Source organism: Setaria viridis, chromosome 4, assembly GCF_005286985.2.
Source record: "Setaria viridis chromosome 4, Setaria_viridis_v4.0, whole genome shotgun sequence".
NCBI lineage: Eukaryota > Viridiplantae > Streptophyta > Magnoliopsida > Poales > Poaceae > Setaria > Setaria viridis.
The window spans coordinates 39946655-39952606 of NC_048266.2; positions in this window are offsets into that span (position 1 = coordinate 39946655).

The following is a 5952-nucleotide window of genomic DNA, read 5'->3' on the forward strand; positions in this document are numbered from 1 at the left end:
TTTTGGCCATGAAAACGTGCGCTATAGGTCATAGTAGCCCGAAAATGGCCACAATGGCCACCGGGGTAAAAAACATGGGGGATGGACCATAGACATGAAAACAGCCTCTGGACCCATTTTTAGCAATGAAAACATGTGCTAGTCGCGAGAGCCGGAAAACGGCCACACCGACCACCGGGTTCGAAAACGTGGGGGATGGATTGAAGATGTGAAAATGGCCTACGGACCCTTTTTCGCCTTTGAAAACATGACCTATAGGTTACGGGAGCCCAAAGATGGCCACACCGGGCATCGGGGTTGAAATCTGGGGGATGGATTGAAGACGTGAAAATGGCCTCCGAACCCATTTTCGGCCATGAAAACGTGTGCTACAGGTCACGGGAGCCTGAAAATGTCCACACCGGCCACCGCGATTGAAACGTGAGGGATGGACCGAAGACGTGAAAATTGCCTCCGGACCCATTTTCGGCAATCTAAACGTGTGCTATAGGTCACGGGAGCCCGAAAATGTCCACACCGACCACTGCGGTCGAAACGTGGGGATGGACCGAAGACGTGAAAATGGCCTCCTGACCCATTTTCGGCAATGAAAATGTGTGGTATAGGTCACGGGAGCTCGAAAACGGCCACACCAGCCACCGGATTCAAAAACATGGGGGATAGACCGAAGACGTGAAAATAGCCTCCGGACCCGTTTTCGGCAATGAAAATGTGTGGTATAGGTCACGGGAGCTCGAAAACGGTCACACCGGCCACCGGGTTCGAAAATGTGGGGGGTGGACCGAAGACGTGAAAATGGCCTCCGGACCCGTTTTTGGCCATGAAAACGTGCGCTATAGGTCATAGTAGCCCGAAAATGGCCACAATGGCCACCGGGGTCAAAAACATGGGGAATGGACCATAGACATGAAAACGGCCTCTGGACCCATTTTTAGCAATGAAAACATGTGCTAGTCGCGAGAGCCGGAAAACGGCCACACCGACCACCGGGTTCGAAAACGTGGGGGATGGATTGAAGATGTGAAAATGGCCTACGGACCCTTTTTCGCCTTTGAAAACATGACCTATAGGTTACGGGAGCCCAAAGATGGCCACACCGGGCACCGGGGTTGAAATCTGGGGGATGGATTGAAGACGTGAAAATGGCCTCCGAACCCATATTCGGCCATGGAAACGTGTGCTACAGGTCACGGGAGCCTGAAAATGTCCACACCAGCCACCGCGATTGAAACGTGAGGGATGGACCGAAGACGTGAAAATTGCCTCCGGACCCATTTTCGGCAATCTAAACGTGTGCTATAGGTCACGGGAGCCCGAAAATGTCCACACCGACCACGGCGGTCGAAACGTGGGGATGGACCGAAGACGTGAAAATTGCCTCCGGACCCATTTTCGGCAATCTAAACGTGTGCTATAGGTCACGGGAGCCCGAAAACGGCCACATTTGCCACCAGGGACGAAATACGTGGGGGATGACCGAAGACGTGAAAATAGCTTGGGGACACATTTTCGGCCACGAAAATGTGTGCTATAGGTCACGAGTGCCCAAAAACGGCCACACCTGCATCCGGGGTCGAAAACGTGGGGGATGACCGAAGACGTGACAATGGCCTCCGAACCCATTTTTGGCTATGAAAACGTGTGCTATAGGTCACGGGAGCCGAAAAACGGCCACTCCGGCCAGTGGGGTCGAAAACGTGGGGGATGGATTGAAGACGTGAAAATGGCGTCCGGACCTATTGTCGGTAATGAAAACGTGTGATATAGGTCACGGGAGCTCGAAAACGGCCACACTGGCCACCAGCTTTGAAAACGTGGGGAATGGACCGAAGATGTGAAAATGGCCTCCGAACCCGTTTTTGACCATGAAAACGTGCGCTATAGCTCACGGGAGCTCGAAAACGGCCACACCGAGCACCAGGGTCGAAAACATGCGGAATGGACCAAAGACGTGAAAATGGCCTCCGAACCTGTTTTCGGCCATGAAAAGGAGTGCTATAGGTCACGGGAGCCCGAAAATGTCCACACCAGCCACTGCGGTTGAAACGTGAGGAATGGACCGAAGACGTGAAAATGGCCTCCGGACCCATTTTAGGCCATCTAAACGTGTGCTATAGGTCACGGGAGCCCGAAAATGTCCACACCAAGGACCGGGGTCGAAAACATGCGGGATGGACCAAAGACGTGAAAATGGCCTTCGAACCTAATTTCGGCAATGAAAACGAGTGCTATAGGTCACGGGAGCCCAAAAATGTCCACACTAGCCGCTACGGTTGAAACATGAGGAATGGATCGAAGACGTGAAAATGGGCTCCGGACCCATTTTGGGCCATTTAAACGTGTGCTATAGGTCACGGGAGGCCAAAAATGTCCATACCGACCACTGCGGTCGAAACGTCGGGATGGACCAAAGATGTGAAAATGGCCTTCGAAAACATGGGGGATGGACCATAGACATGAAAACGGCCTCTGGACCCATTTTTAGCAATGAAAACATGTGCTAGTCACGAGAGCCGGAAAACGGCCACACCAACCACCGGGTTCGAAAACGTGGGGGATGGATTGAAGATGTGAAAATGGCCTACGAACCCTTTTTCGGCTGTGAAAACATGACCTATAGGTCACGGGAGCCCAAAGATGGCCACTCCGGCACCAGGGTTGAAAAGTGGGGGATGGATTGAAGACGTGAAAATGGCCTCCGAACCCATATTCGGCTATGAAAACGTGTGCTACAGGTCACGGGTGCCTGAAAATGTCCACACCGGCCACCGCGATTGAAACGTGAGGGATGGACCGAAGACGTGAAAATTGCCTCCGGACCCATTTTCGGCAATCTAAACGTGTGCTATAGGTCACGGGAGCCCGAAAATGTCCACACCGACCACTGCGGTCCAAACGTGGGGATGGATCGAAGATGTGAAAATGGCCTACGGACCCCTTTTGGGCTGTGAAAACATGACCTATAGGTCACGGGAGCCCAAGGATGGCCACACCAGGCACCGGGGTTGAAATGTGGGAGCTGGATTGAAGACGTGAAAATGGCCTCCGAACCCGTTTTCAGCCATGAAAATGTGTGCTACAGGTCACGAGAGCCTGAAAATGTCCACACCGGCCACCACGATTGAAACCTGAGGGATGGACGGAAGACGTGAAAATGGCCTCAGGACCCATTTTGGGCCATGGAAACATGTGCTATAGGTCAAGGGAGCTCGAAAACGGCCACACCGAGGACCGGGGTCGAAAACATGCGGGATGGACCAAAGACGTGAAAATGGCCTTCGAACCTAATTTTGGCAATGAAAACGAGTGCTATAGGTCATGGGAGCCCGAAAATGTCCACACCAGCCGCTGCGCTTGAAACGTGAGGAATGGATCGAAGACATGAAAATGGCCTCCGAACCCATTTTGGGCCATCTAAACGTGTGCTATAGGTCACGGGAGGCAAAAAATGTCCATACCGACCACTGCGGTCGAAATGTCGGGATGGACCGAAGATGTGAAACCTTCGAACCAGTTTTCGACCATAAAAACGTGTGCTATATGTCACGAGTACTCGAAAACGGCAACACCTGCCACCGGGGACGAAAAACGTGGGGGATGACCTAAGAAGTGAAAATAGCCTCGGGACCCATTTTCGGCCACGAAAATGTGTGCTATAGGTCACGAGTACCAAAAAATGGCCACACCTGCCACCAGGGTTGAAAACATGGGGGATGACCGAAGACGTGAAAATGGCCTCCGGACCCGTTTTCGGCCATGAAAACGTGCGCAATAGCTCACGGGAGCTCGAAAACGGACACACCAGCCACCGGGGTCGACAACATGGGGGATGGACCGAAGATGTGAAAATGGCCTCGTGACCCATTTTCGGCAATGAAAACGTGTGGTATAGGTCACGGGAGATCGAAAACGGTCACACCGGCCACCGGGTTCGAAAACGTGGGGGATGGATCGAAGACGTGAAAATGGCCTCCGGACCCGTTTTCGGCTATGAAAACGTGCGCTATAGGTTATAGTAGCCCGAAAATGGCAACAATGGCCACCGGGGTCGAAAACATGGGGGATGGACCATAGACATGAAAACGGCCTCTGGACCCATTTTTAGCAATGAAAACATGTGCTAGTCGCGAGAGCCGAAAAACGGCCACACCGACCACCGGGTTCGAAAACGTGGGGGATGGATTGAAGATGTGAAAATGGCCTACGAACCCTTTTTCGGCTTTGAAAACATGACCTATAGGTTACGGGAGTCAAAATATGGCCACTCCGGCACCGGGGTTGAAAACTGGGGGATGGATTGAAGACGTGAAAATGGCCTCCGAACCCATATTCGGCCATGGAAACGTGTGCTACAGGTCACGGGAGCCTGAAAATGTCCACACCAGCCACCGCGATTGAAACGTGAGGGATGGACCGAAGACGTGAAAAGGGCCTCCGAACCTGTTTTTAGCCATGAAAACGAGTGCTATAGGTCACGGGAGCCCGAAAATGTCCACACCGACCACTGCGGTCGAGACGTGGAGATGGACCGAAGACGTGAAAATGGCCTCTGAACTAGTTTTCGGCCATAAAAATGTGTGCTATAGGTCACGAGTGCTCGAAAACGGTCACCCTTGCCACCAGGGACGAAAAACGTGGGGGATGACCGAAGACGTGAAAATAGCCTGGGGACCCATTTTCGGCCACGAAAACGTGTGCTATAGGTCACGAGTGCCCGAAAACGGCCACACCTGCATCCGGGGTCGAAAACGTGGGGGATGACCGAAGACGTGACAATGGCCTTCGAACCCGTTTTTGGCCATGAAAACGTGTGCTATAGGTCACAGGAGCCGAAAAACGGCCACACCGGCCAGTAGGGTCGAAAACGTGGGGGATGGATTGAAGACGTGAAAATGGCGTCCGGACCTATTGTCGGTCATGAAAACGTGTGATATAGGTCACGGGAGCTCGAAAACGGCTACACTGGCCACCGGCTTCGAAAATGTGGGGGATGGACCGAAGACTTGAAAATGGCCTCCGAACCAGTTTTCGACCTTAAAAACATGTGCTATATGTCACGAGTGCCCGAAAACGGCCACACCTGCCACCGGGAATGAAAAACGTGGGGGATGGCCAAAGATGTGAAAATAGCCTTGGGACCCATTTTGGGCCACGAAAATGTGTGCTATAGGTCATGAGTGCCCAAAAACGGCTACACGTGCCACCGGGGTCAAAAACGTGGGGGATGACCGAAGACGTCAAAATGGCCTCGGGACCCGTTTTCGGCCATGAAAACGTGTGCTATAGGTCACGGGAGCCGGAAAATGGCAACACCGGCTAGTAAGGTCCAAAACGTGGGCGATGGATTGACGACTTGAAATGGCGTCCGAACCTATTTTCGGTCATGAAAACGTGTGATATAGGTCACGGGAGCTCGAAAATGGCCACACTGGCAATGGGTTTGAAAACGTCAGGGATGGACCGAAGATGTGAAAATGGCCTCCGGGCCCGTTTTCGACCATGAAAATGTGCGCTATGGCTCACGGGAGCTCGAAAACGGACACACTAGCCACCGGGGTCGAAAACATGGGAGATGGACCGAAGACGTGAAAATGGCCTCCTGACCCATTTTCAGCAATGAAAACGTGTGGTATACGCCATGGGAGCTCGAAAACGGCCAAACCGGCCTTTGGGTTCGAAAACGTGGGGGATGGACCGAAGACATGAAAATGGCCTCCGGACCCGTTTTCGGCCATGAAAACGTGCGCTATAGGTCACGGGAGCCCGAAAATGGCAACAATGGCCACCGGGGTCGAAAACATGGGGGATGGACCATAGACATGAAAATGGCCTCTGGACCCATTTTTAGCAATGAAAACATGTGCTAGTCGCGGGAGCCGTAAAACGGACACACCGACCACCGGGGTCGAAAATGTCTGGGATGGACCGAAGATGTGAAAATGATCTACGGAC